General features: G+C 44.3%; 1 long non-coding RNA gene across 2 annotated transcripts in view; it reads left to right on the top strand.

Annotated features, from left to right (window-relative positions):
* Positions 1–12,430, top strand: part of LOC134928338 (uncharacterized) — a 246,329-nt gene that overhangs the window by 218,858 nt on the left and 15,041 nt on the right. Inside the window, exon 4 of one of the 2 annotated variants that reach the window (XR_010177900.1) lies at positions 4,702–4,816. The exons of the other annotated variant lie outside the window; for it this stretch is intronic. This is a non-coding gene — a long non-coding RNA (uncharacterized LOC134928338). The remainder of the gene's footprint in view (positions 1–4,701; positions 4,817–12,430) is intronic. 2 annotated transcript variants of the gene reach the window in all.

The following is a 12,430-nucleotide window of genomic DNA, read 5'->3' on the forward strand; positions in this document are numbered from 1 at the left end:
AGGGTGGATAAGGCGCTCATACGCTTATCAAAACAAGTGGCGTTACCGTCTCCTGATACGGCCGCCCTCAAGGAACCAGCTGATAGGAAGCTGGAAAATATCCTAAAAAGTATATACACACATACTGGTATTATACTGCGACCAGCAATCGCCTCAGCCTGGATGTGCAGTGCTGGGGTGGCTTGGTCGGATTCCCTGACTGAAAATATTGATACCCTGGACAGGGACAATATATTATTGACTATAGAGCATTTAAAGGATGCATTTCTATATATGAGAGATGCACAGAGGGATATTTGCACTCTGGCATCAAGAGTAAGTGCGCTGTCCATTTCTGCCAGAAGAGGGTTATGGACGCGACAGTGGTCAGGTGATGCGGATTCCAAACGGCATATGGAAGTATTGCCGTATAAAGGGGAGGAGTTATTTGGGGTCGGTCTATCGGACCAGGTGGCCACGGCAACGGCTGGGAAATCCACCTTTTTACCCCAGGTCACCTCTCAGCAGAAAAAGACACCGTCTTTTCAGGCTCAGTCCTTTCGTCCCCATAAGGGCAAGCGGGCAAAAGGCCACTCGTATCTGCCCCGGGGCAGAGGAAGGGGAAAAAGACTGCAGCAGACAGCCTCTTCCCAGGAACAGAAGCCCTCCCCCGCTTCTGCCAAGTCCTCAGCATGACGCTGGGGCCTTACAAGCGGACTCAGGCATGGTGGGGGCCCGTCTCAAGAATTTCAGCGCGCAGTGGGCTCACTCGCAAGTGGACCCCTGGATCCTGCAGGTAGTATATCAGGGGTACAAATTGGAATTCGAGACGTCTCCCCCTCGCCGGTTCCTGAAGTCTGCTTTACCAACGTCTCCCCCCGACAGGGAGGCGGTATTGGAAGCCATTCACAAGCTGTATTCCCAGCAGGTGATAATCAAGGTACCCCTCCTACAACAGGGAAAGGGGTATTATTCCACGCTGTTTGTGGTACCGAAGCCGGACGGCTCGGTGAGACCTATTTTAAATCTGAAATCCTTGAACACTTACATACAAAGGTTCAAATTCAAGATGGAATCACTCAGAGCAGTGATAGCGAACCTGGAAGAAGGGGACTATATGGTGTCTCTGGACATCAAGGATGCTTACCTCCATGTCCCAATTTGCCCTTCTCACCAAGGGTACCTCAGGTTTGTGGTACAGAACTGTCACTATCAGTTTCAGACGCTGCCGTTTGGATTGTCCACGGCACCCCGGGTCTTTACCAAGGTAATGGCCGAAATGATGATTCTTCTTCGAAGAAAAGGCGTCTTAATTATCCCTTACTTGGACGATCTCCTGATAAGGGCAAGGTCCAGAGAACAGTTAGAGGTCGGAGTAGCACTATCTCAAGTAGTACTACGACAGCACGGATGGATTCTAAATATTCCAAAATCGCAGCTGATTCCGACGACACGTCTGCTGTTCCTAGGGATGATTCTGGACACAGTACAGAAAAAGGTGTTTCTCCCGGAGGAGAAAGCCAGGGAGTTATCCGACCTTGTCAGGAACCTCCTAAAACCAGGCCAAGTGTCAGTGCATCAATGCACAAGGGTCCTGGGAAAAATGGTGGCTTCTTACGAAGCGATTCCATTCGGCAGATTCCACGCAAGAACTTTTCAGTGGGATCTGCTGGACAAATGGTCCGGATCGCATCTTCAAATGCATCAGCGGATAACCCTGTCTCCAAGGACAAGGGTGTCTCTCCTGTGGTGGTTGCAGAGTGCTCATCTTCTAGAGGGCCGCAGATTCGGCATTCAGGACTGGGTCCTGGTGACCACGGATGCCAGCCTGAGAGGCTGGGGAGCAGTCACACAGGGAAGAAATTTCCAGGGCTTGTGGTCAAGCATGGAAACGTCACTTCACATAAATATCCTGGAACTAAGGGCCATTTACAATGCCCTAAGTCAGGCAAGGCCTCTGCTTCAGGGTCAGCCGGTGCTGATCCAGTCGGACAACATCACGGCAGTCGCCCACGTAAACAGACAGGGCGGCACAAGAAGCAGGAGGGCAATGACGGAAGTTGCAAGGATTCTTCGCTGGGCGGAAAATCATGTGATAGCACTGTCAGCAGTGTTCATTCCGGGAGTGGACAACTGGGAAGCAGACTTCCTCAGCAGACACGATCTCCACCCGGGGGAGTGGGGACTTCACCCAGAAGTCTTCCACATGATTGTGAACCGTTGGGAAAAACCAAAGGTGGACATGATGGCGTCCCGCCTCAACAAAAAACTGGACAGATATTGCGCCAGGTCAAGGGACCCTCAGGCAATAGCTGTGGACGCTCTGGTAACACCGTGGGTGTACCAGTCAGTGTATGTGTTCCCTCCTCTGCCTCTCATACCCAAGGTACTGAGAATCATAAGAAGGAGAGGAGTAAGGACTATACTCGTGGCTCCGGATTGGCCAAGAAGGACTTGGTACCCGGAACTTCAAGAGATGCTCACGGAAGACCCGTGGCCTCTACCTCTAAGAAAGGACCTGCTCCAGCAGGGACCATGTCTGTCCCAAGACTTACCGCGGATGCGTTTGACGGCATGGCGGTTGAACGCCGGATCCTGAAGGAAAAAGGCATTCCGGATGAAGTCATCCCTACCCTGATCAAAGCCAGGAAGGATGTAACTGTGCAACATTATCACCGTATTTGGCGTAAATATGTTGCGTGGTGTGAGGCCAGGAAGGCCCCTACAGAGGAATTTCAACTGGGTCGTTTCCTGCATTTCCTGCAAACAGGACTGTCTATGGGCCTAAAATTAGGGTCCATTAAGGTTCAAATTTCGGCCCTGTCAATATTCTTCCAAAAAGAACTAGCTTCAGTTCCTGAAGTCCAGACGTTTGTCAAGGGGGTACTGCATATACAGCCTCCTTTTGTGCCTCCAGTGGCACCTTGGGATCTCAATGTAGTTTTGGGGTTCCTAAAATCACATTGGTTTGAACCACTCACCACTGTGGACTTAAAATATCTCACATGGAAAGTGGTAATGCTGTTAGCCCTGGCCTCAGCCAGGCGTGTCTCAGAATTGGCGGCTTTATCCTATAAAAGCCCTTACCTAATTTTTCATACGGACAGGGCAGAATTGAGGACTCGTCCTCAATTTCTCCCTAAGGTGGTTTCAGCATTTCACTTAAACCAGCCTATTGTGGTGCCTGCGGCTACTAGGGACTTGGAGGATTCCAAGTTGCTGGACGTAGTCAGGGCCCTGAAAATATATGTTTCCAGGACGGCTGGAGTCAGAAAATCTGACTCGCTGTTTATCCTGTATGCACCCAACAAGCTGGGTGCTCCTGCTTCTAAGCAGACTATTGCTCGTTGGATTTGTAGTACAATTCAGCTTGCACATTCTGTGGCAGGCCTGCCACAGCCAAAATCTGTAAAAGCCCATTCCACACGGAAAGTGGGCTCATCTTGGGCGGCTGCCCGAGGGGTCTCGGCTTTACAACTTTGCCGAGCAGCTACTTGGTCAGGGGCAAACACGTTTGCTAAATTCTACAAATTTGATACCCTGGCTGAGGAGGACCTGGAGTTCTCTCATTCGGTGCTGCAGAGTCATCCGCACTCTCCCGCCCGTTTGGGAGCTTTGGTATAATCCCCATGGTCCTTTCGGAGTCCCCAGCATCCACTAGGACGTCAGAGAAAATAAGAATTTACTTACCGATAATTCTATTTCTCATAGTCCGTAGTGGATGCTGGGCGCCCATCCCAAGTGCGGATTGTCTGCAATACTTGTACATAGCTATTGTTACAAAAAATCGGGTTATTATTGTTGTGAGCCATCTTTTCAGAGGCTCCTCTGTTATCATGCTGTTAACTGGGTTCAGATCACAAGTTGTACGGTGTGATTGGTGTGGCTGGTATGAGTCTTACCCAGGAGTCAAAATCCTTCCTTATTGTGTACGCTCGTCCGGGCACAGTATCCTAACTGAGGCTTGGAGGAGGGTCATAGGGGGAGGAGCCAGTGCACACCAGGTAGTTTTAAAGCTTTTACTTTTGTGCCCAGTCTCCTGCGGAGCCGCTATTCCCCATGGTCCTTTCGGAGTCCCCAGCATCCACTACGGACTATGAGAAATAGAATTATCGGTAAGTAAATTCTTATTTTCAGTTGGCGATGGCGGCATTCCTGTATGCATTATACGGCCAACCACAACATGTCCCTCATCCTCAAAGGCAAGGGGGGGTGCAAGGCCTAGTATCTTTCAAACCCATGTCACCCTTTTTGGAATGCCAGATGATGAGGGGGTGCAGCACTATAGGATGCCCCTCTTGTCTTCCTAGAAACACTCTCAATTATAGAGAGTGATCTAGAGAGTACAATTCGCAATCTAACAGCAATTCCACCACTGACACAATTCATTGCTGTCTTACATTTTTGCACCTCAGGGTCCTACCAGCATATAGTTGGAGTCCTGGGTGGCATCTCCCAGGCCTCATTCTCTAGGATCCTTAGGCGCGTCATTGCTGCGTTCCTCAAAAGAACTAAGCAGTTCATATCAATGCCATTGGATGTGGAGTCCCTAGCTGCGGTCCGCCAATTCCATGAACATGGTGGCTTCCCACACATTATTGGAGTAGTGGACGGTATACACACGTTCCACTTGTAGCACCATCACATAATGAAATAATCTTTAGGAACAGAAAAATGTTCCACTCTTTGAATGTGATGGTTGTTTGTGGTCCATCCCTCCAGATCCTTTTCCTGAATGCCCGGTACCCAGGAAGTGCCCATGATTCCCACGTGATTCAGCAATCAGGGATATGGCAAAAATTAAGCATGTTGGAAGACTAAGACGCGTGGATCTTGGGTGAGTTTAAGCCACATCATGTAGTAAAGTTTCAGTTGTGTTGTTGTCTAATTGATAATAATAAAAAAACAACACATAAATATGGTTATGTGTTTTTGTAGGAGATTGGGGATATCCTTGCACCCCCTGGCTCATGACTCCTTGCAGCACACCAAAACCAGGACCACAATCTGCATTTAATTCCACACTTACATCCACCAGACAGGTGGTGGAGCGCACGATTGGGCTTCTAAAAGGCCATTTTCAGGTGTTCCACCGCACTGATGGTGACCTCATGTATTTGTCGGAAATGGTTAGTAAGATAGTGGTCCTGTGTGCAATACTGCACAATATCGCTGTAAGGAGGCATGTGGAGCTGGCCCAAAACCTAATTTTGGGCCCAGAGGATGAGGAGCAAGGGGTTGGCCGTACACGGAGGCGCGGCTCGGAAACCCAATGCAGCCATGCCCAAAGGAACAGAATAGTGGGACAATATTTCAGGTATGTTTGAGTTATGAGCATGTCAGAGAAGTATTTATTGGTGTTGTAAAATCCATATTTGAATTTTTTATGGTTTGAATATTTAGCTAAAACTTTGATCCATACAAAATTCAGATTTTAAGTTGATTTCAAACATTATTACTGCATTTGTGTGTAAAATAATCCTATTTACAGCAATGTTAGTGGCTGTACCTAAGACATATTGTAATGTTTTTAATAACAAAATAAGCATGTCATGAGTTAGTGAACACCATTACTGTACAAGTACTGTTGTGTTGGCAACATATATATTGTTCTTAAGAACAATGTGGCTATGTGTTTATTTACAATGAGTATTATTTAAAAAAATATGATGATGCATATTGTTTGTCATGCATTTATGTATCTTAAGTGATTGAAACAAATTAATTCCCCCCCCTTTTTTAACACATATAATCAAACAAACACAACAATCCTGCAATGTTTAGTTGAGTGAGGAACAGAGATGTTTGGTAAGAATTTAGCAAATTCACCACTTACAGTAGCACACACTCGCAAATGTGTTCACAACTGAGAACACGGACCGTACTGTTAATGTGCTTTAATAGCAATAAAGCTTTTTTGTATTTATGAGCATCATAGCTGTCGACCAATCAACTGCACCCAGACAGTATAAATATTTGCAATTAATATTAATACACCATTGGCACCATGAAAGCTGCCCCATTAACAATCAGGGAGCTGCAGCTCCTTACCTCAGTAATGGACCACCGCGTAGGCCGCACGGGCCCTTATGTGTTGAATGCCCATAAGCATGCGGACTATGCCGAGGTCCGCAGAAAGCTGTGGGTGAAGCTCCGCAGCAGGCGGACAATTGTCTAGTTGGAAAGACGGTGGTCCAACCTGCAACTCAGACAGCCGCGGTTGCTGGCAGAGATATGCCAGCAAGTTCAAAACAGTAAGTAATGCATACTGTAGCATTGGTGTGCGCATGAGTGTGTTTTCAGTTTAATGTTTTGTAATATTTGCTTCCATAAGTGTGTGTATGTTGTTTAGCCTGTAGATCTTGAAACTGTATGTAGGTATGCATAGATGTTTGTATGGATGTATAGAGTATGTGTGTGGGTTGTATGTTGACTAATGTACAAACAGTAGATATGACATACTAACATGTATAATTTTGCATACCAGTAATCATTTTGTGCTTAATTTTAGTCTAATGTTTTTTTTTTTATAAAACACAAAATACAGATGTTTTCATGTTGGTTACTGAGTAGGGAATGTGTATATTAAACAAATGTTTTCAAAAACCCAGAGAACTGTGCTTCACTCTCCTTATGAAGAGCAGAAAGGAGAAGTTGCCACCACCCACAACCTCTATCGCCCACTCAACCTCCCTCTCCCCCTCAACCTCCCTCCCCCACTCAACCTCTCTCTCCCCCCTCAGCATCCATACACCACTCAACCTCCCTCTCTCCCTCAGCATCCATCTACCACTCAACCTCCCTCTCTCCCTCAGCATCCATCCCCCACACAATCTCCCTCTCCCCCTCAACTTGCCACCCCCTTTCAACCTCCCTCTCCCCTTCAACCTTCCACTCCCATTCAAGCCCCTTCCCCCATCCAACCTCCAACCCCCAATCAAGCCCCTTCCCCCATCCAAACATCATCCCCCAGTGGTGAAGAAGAGGAGGATGAGTATGGGGGCATGGAGGAGTGTAAGTATTTTTTGGTTTTACAGTGTCTTGCTAAAGTATTCACCCCCTTTGCATTTTTCATGTTTTGTTGCCTCACAACCTGGAATTAAAATGGATTGTCTGAAGGTTTGCATCATTTCATTCACAGAACATGCCTACAACTTTGAAGATGTTTTTTTTATTGTGAAGCAAATAACAAATAGGACAAAATAACAGAAAACTTCAGCATGCATAACTATTTACCCCCCTAAAGTCAGTACTTTGTAGAGCTACCTTTTGCGGCAATTACAGCTGCAAGTCACTTTGGATAAGTCTCTATGAGCTTGCCACATCTTGCCACTGGGATTTTTGCCCATTCCTCAAGGCAAAACTGCTCCAGCTCCTTCATGTTGGATGGTTTCAGCTTGTGAACAGAAATCTTCAAGTCTGACTACAGATCCTCAATTGGACTGAGATCTGGGCTTTGACTACGCCATTACAATATATTTAAATGTTTCCCCTTAAACCACTCAAGTGTTGCTTTAGCAGTATGCTTCGGGTCATTGTCCTGCTGGAAGGGGAACCTCCGTCCCAGTCTCAAATCACAAGCAAACTCAAACAGGTTTTGCTCAAGAATATCCCTGTATTTAGCACCATCCATCTTTCCCTCAACTCGAAACAGTTTCCCAGTCCCTGCTGCTGAAAAACATCCCCACAGCATGATGCTGCCACCACCATGTTTCACTGTGGGGATGGTGTTCTTGGGGTGATGGGATGTGTTGGGTTTGCGCTAGATATAGCATTTTCCATGGTGGCCAAAAAGTTCAATTTTAGTCTCATCTGACCAGAGAACCTTCTTCCATACATTTGGGAAGTCATCCACATGCCTTTTGGCAAACTCAAAACGTGCCTTCTTATTTTTAACACTAAGTAATGTCTTTTTTTCTGGACACTCTTCCATAAAGCCCAGCTCTATGGAGTGTACGGCTTATTGTGGTCACATGCGCAGATACACCAGTTTCTGCTGTGGAACTCTGCAGCTCCTTCAGGGTTACCTTTGGTCTCTGTGCTGCCTCTCTGATTAATGCCATCCTTGCCCAGTCTGTGAGTTTTGGTGGCCAACTCTCTCTTGGCAGGTTTGTTGTGGTACCATGTTCTTTCTGTTGGAGATAAGCCTCCTACTATCAATCCCCTTCAATTGTCTGTTCATTACCCTTTGTTTACCAATCGATTGGGAATCCCAGGAAGTAGACAACACATGCAGTTATGTCCACCAAATGAGACTAAGGCTTGTTTAATCAGCAGGGCGTTATATAGCAAAAAGGTACTTTTCATGTAAAACTGATATACGTCACAAAGTATAACAAAATGCATCACTTCTCATAACTCCTTTCTGGCTGACACCCTCCTTCGTGTCCTTCACAAGAAGTCTAAACACAAGAGACTATCTAATAACATATTTTTAAGACTATAGCTATGACCTTGCTTTGCACAGAATGTACTAACTATGAAATGTCAGCATTATTATGATTTATCAGTAAAGCATACTTCTTCTTCACTACATCATGGCTGCTACTTAACAAAATGGCTGATACTGCTTAAGCTCAATACATCTTACTTCCTCAGTCCCTCCTTTTCATAATAAAATGACATTACAGTTGATCTACAAGACATCACACAAACTCTACCTACAAGAGACTAAGCAAACAGTCTAGCTATAATGGTGCAAAAGGCTATGTTCCCGTAGGGCCGTGCTTGTCACTCTATCCCACAGAAGGTAAAGAACCGTTCGCTTCATATCCATTAAGATAGACTGTTCACGGCTCCTTCTTGCCAAGCTCTTCTGTAGTTTCTTAAACTTGGAGGATTCACATATTTGAGTTTACAGATTTCTTTCAAGCTGAAAGGAAAGGAAACAAAATAGCATCTTAAAACACAGATTTATGCAAATTGCTAAGCCAACAATTTTTAATAAAAACATCACTATTTCAGCAATCTACACTTTGATCCCGCTAAACCAATTAGCTGGGTTTAAGCAGAACATTTCTCTAAACCACTTCTTGCGCACTATTTGTTTCATTAGTAATAAATATACAACAAATTCTTGGAGTTCTCTTCATACATATTCTAAAAATATTACACTCTATTTAGTAGTATGTATTTGCTTTAAAAAAATTAAAACCCTTATACGCTTATATGTAGTGGGGACAGATGTCCATTCCCATCCTTTTCCAGATGTGGGCCCATGTGAGCCCAGCATTTCTTAATTAACTGGTATCTTTGAACTTCTAGAGATTTCATGATCTTTACCTTAACTTGACTAACACAAGATCTAGTGTGATACCACACTAATTATATACTATATATATACCACATATATAAGAAGTACATACTTATATACTAAACACTGGTACGTAACTTTGGATTGGCAGACATGCCAGTTTCCCTCTGCCCTCTCCTGTGAGGGATATAGAGTATATTATGATTACAATAAGTACTGAAGTTCACACTATAATGACCCATAGTTGTCTGTCTAGTTTAGGCCTAATTAGCCTTTGCATGTTTGTGTATTTCATTGTTCAAACTTAACTTGAACAAATTTGCAGTAGAACCCAAGTCTCTCTTTCCTTAATTGACACAGAAGTGGGCGTGGTCAGCAACACTCGATATGGATCATAAAATCTGGGCTCAAGTGACTTTTTAACGTGTCTTTCCAGATACACCCGATCTCCTGGTTACAGCTTGTGGGGATTCAGATTTGCTCCTGAATCTGGGAGAAAGGCAAACTAGAAAATTCAGAACTGTTAGTTTCTTCAGTAAGACTTTTTAACATATGCAGTCAAATTACCATATTTATGCTGTAACCCTTATGGATAATAACACCCTATTTTAGGTATGTTGCCAAACAGAGCCGGCCCTAACCAATATGATGCCCTAGGCAAGATTCTGACTGGTGCCCCCCTAGCACCACCGCTGGTTCCGCCTCTGACCTTGCACCTCTTTCCCAGCACCATCACCCCTCACCCATAGCAGTCCTTATTTTGGTGTTTGTACCCCCTATATTTTAAATAGGAACAGTTTGCACATTTGGCGCACAGCCCAAAAAGGGGTGTGTTCCTGCAGGCAAGTGGCATGGCCACACAATACTAACCCCAATTCCAATTACGCCACACAGTACTGCAACTTCATTCACATTTGATCATGCGATAGTATTCCTAATTCATATTACATCCCACAGTAGTATCACTTTACCTTACAAACGTTACTACTCACAGTAGAGCTCCTTATTCACATTACATCACACCCTATTGCTCTTTATTCACATTAGACGACACAGTAGTGCCCTTTCTATATGCAACGCCACATAGTAGAGCACCTTATACACATAATGCCACACATTAGTAATGCATTTATACACATAATTCCACACAGTAATGCCCCTTACACATATGAGACACATTATTAATGTCCTTATAAACATAATGCGCCTTACACATTATGACAACCTTTATTAATGACCTTTTACACATAATGTCCCTTACACATAAGCTGCACATTATTAATGCCCTTATACACATAATGACACACATAGTGCCCGCTACACATTTGCTGCACATTATTAGTGCCCCAAAACACATGACACACATACAGTAGTACTCTTTTACACATATGCCGCACATTATTAATGCCCTTATACACATAATGACATGCATAGTGCCCCTTACACATATGTTACACATTATTAATGCATTTTTACATGACACACATAATGCTCCATACACATATTCCGAACACTACTGCACAACCAACCCACTCACATGCACACAGCAATCACACTGCCACTAACACTGTGACCTCTACCTCTGCTTGGATACAGATGTGTCCTCATAAATATTGCCTCAATTATAACATATGGCACCTTTTTTGTAATGAAAATGCATCTTATTTGCATTGCTATGTGGCTAGGATGCACAAGCAGCTTCTACTGATTAAAATGATATGCAGCATGCATATATACTGTGTGAGACTGTGGCTGTATCTGCATATGAAATGCTACACACAGAATATAGGCATGCCGCATATCATTTTAATCAGCAGAAGCTGCTGATGCCCCTTGGAATATCAAATGCCCTAGGCAATTGCCTAGTTTGCCTATGCCTAAGGCCGGCTCTGTTGCCAAACAATATTTCATAAGGTGAATAACCTATGATTTTACTGAATATGGTTCTGCTATTAACCAGTACTAAAAATAAACACCTTAGCATCCCTTTCTGGTTTCTGTGACACACCCACTAACCTGTGGGGGATACATGGAATGCCTGTGGAATTCCCAAATCATACCTTATGTACTACATTATTTCTTTAATGACATAAATACTGCTATCTGCTACTATAACTTCTGGTACTCCATATCTGCAAATAACTACTGCAACTAATTTTCTAGCTATTGATTTTGCTGTGGCTTTTGCCATTGGCAAATAACTGAAAATGTCTGTGGCTACCACTGTTAGTGATAAGCCTCCTCTCGCAAGACCCTTCAATCGTCTGTATGATACCGGTTGGTTACCAATGCATCTTTGTCAGTTAGATATAGTCAATTTGTAGTCTTTGAAATGGAAAATAACTTTGGGGGATTGCTCCAAGGGTTGACTTGACATTCTGTCCTGGATTGGACATTTCCACATATCGAGTAGGCTTGTACAAACTTGGTTGCAGCTGGATAACATCCTGGAGCTATCCATCTTTCATTAACTAAATTTTCCATTTGATCCTCTCCGAGGTGTGTGAGTCCATGGCTGACTTAACACATAAGTGGATATAAGCTTCTGGGTAAGCATAACTTCTCTTCTAATTTCCATGAGCCTGTTTCTTCTTCTTGTCTGGCTCCTCTTCTCTGCCATGCTGCTTTTTCTTCAGGACCTGCTTGTTCCCGAAATTTCTTCAAATCCTGTAGATCAGGCATTTGAGGCTTTGCTTCTTTCTGTTTCTTCTGTATGTGTGGTGTAGACTGCTACCTTCACTGGTTGTTTGGTTGCATTCTCTTTCCACAGGCTTCTTTCTCACTCTCTCCTGCTTGGATCTGAAGTTCAATCAGCGTAGCATAATCAGGCATCTGGTCTGGCACTGGAATGGTTACTGGATAGGCTTGCCTTTCCTGCTGGGAGCATCTTGCTGCCCTCTTGGCTTTATCATCTTCCAGATTGTTGCCTCTTGTTTCAGTAGTGTCATTTCTTGCATGTGCCTGGATCTTCATTACTGCAACCTTTCCTGTGGCCTTTGCAGAGCTCTGAACTGGTGTCTGATCAGTGAAGCATGTTGTATGTCTTTGCCACTTGCCTTCTTGAAGCCTCTGCTTTTCCATATCTGGCCCACACTCTTGTACTGGGATGGTAAGGATCCTGAATCCACAACTTCGTGTGCAGTGGTTACTACATATCCTGTATAAGGAGTTCCATCCTCATGGTACCTTGATCCATCC

This window comes from Pseudophryne corroboree, chromosome 5 (genome assembly GCF_028390025.1).
Source record: "Pseudophryne corroboree isolate aPseCor3 chromosome 5, aPseCor3.hap2, whole genome shotgun sequence".
Taxonomy (NCBI): Eukaryota; Metazoa; Chordata; class Amphibia; order Anura; family Myobatrachidae; genus Pseudophryne; species Pseudophryne corroboree.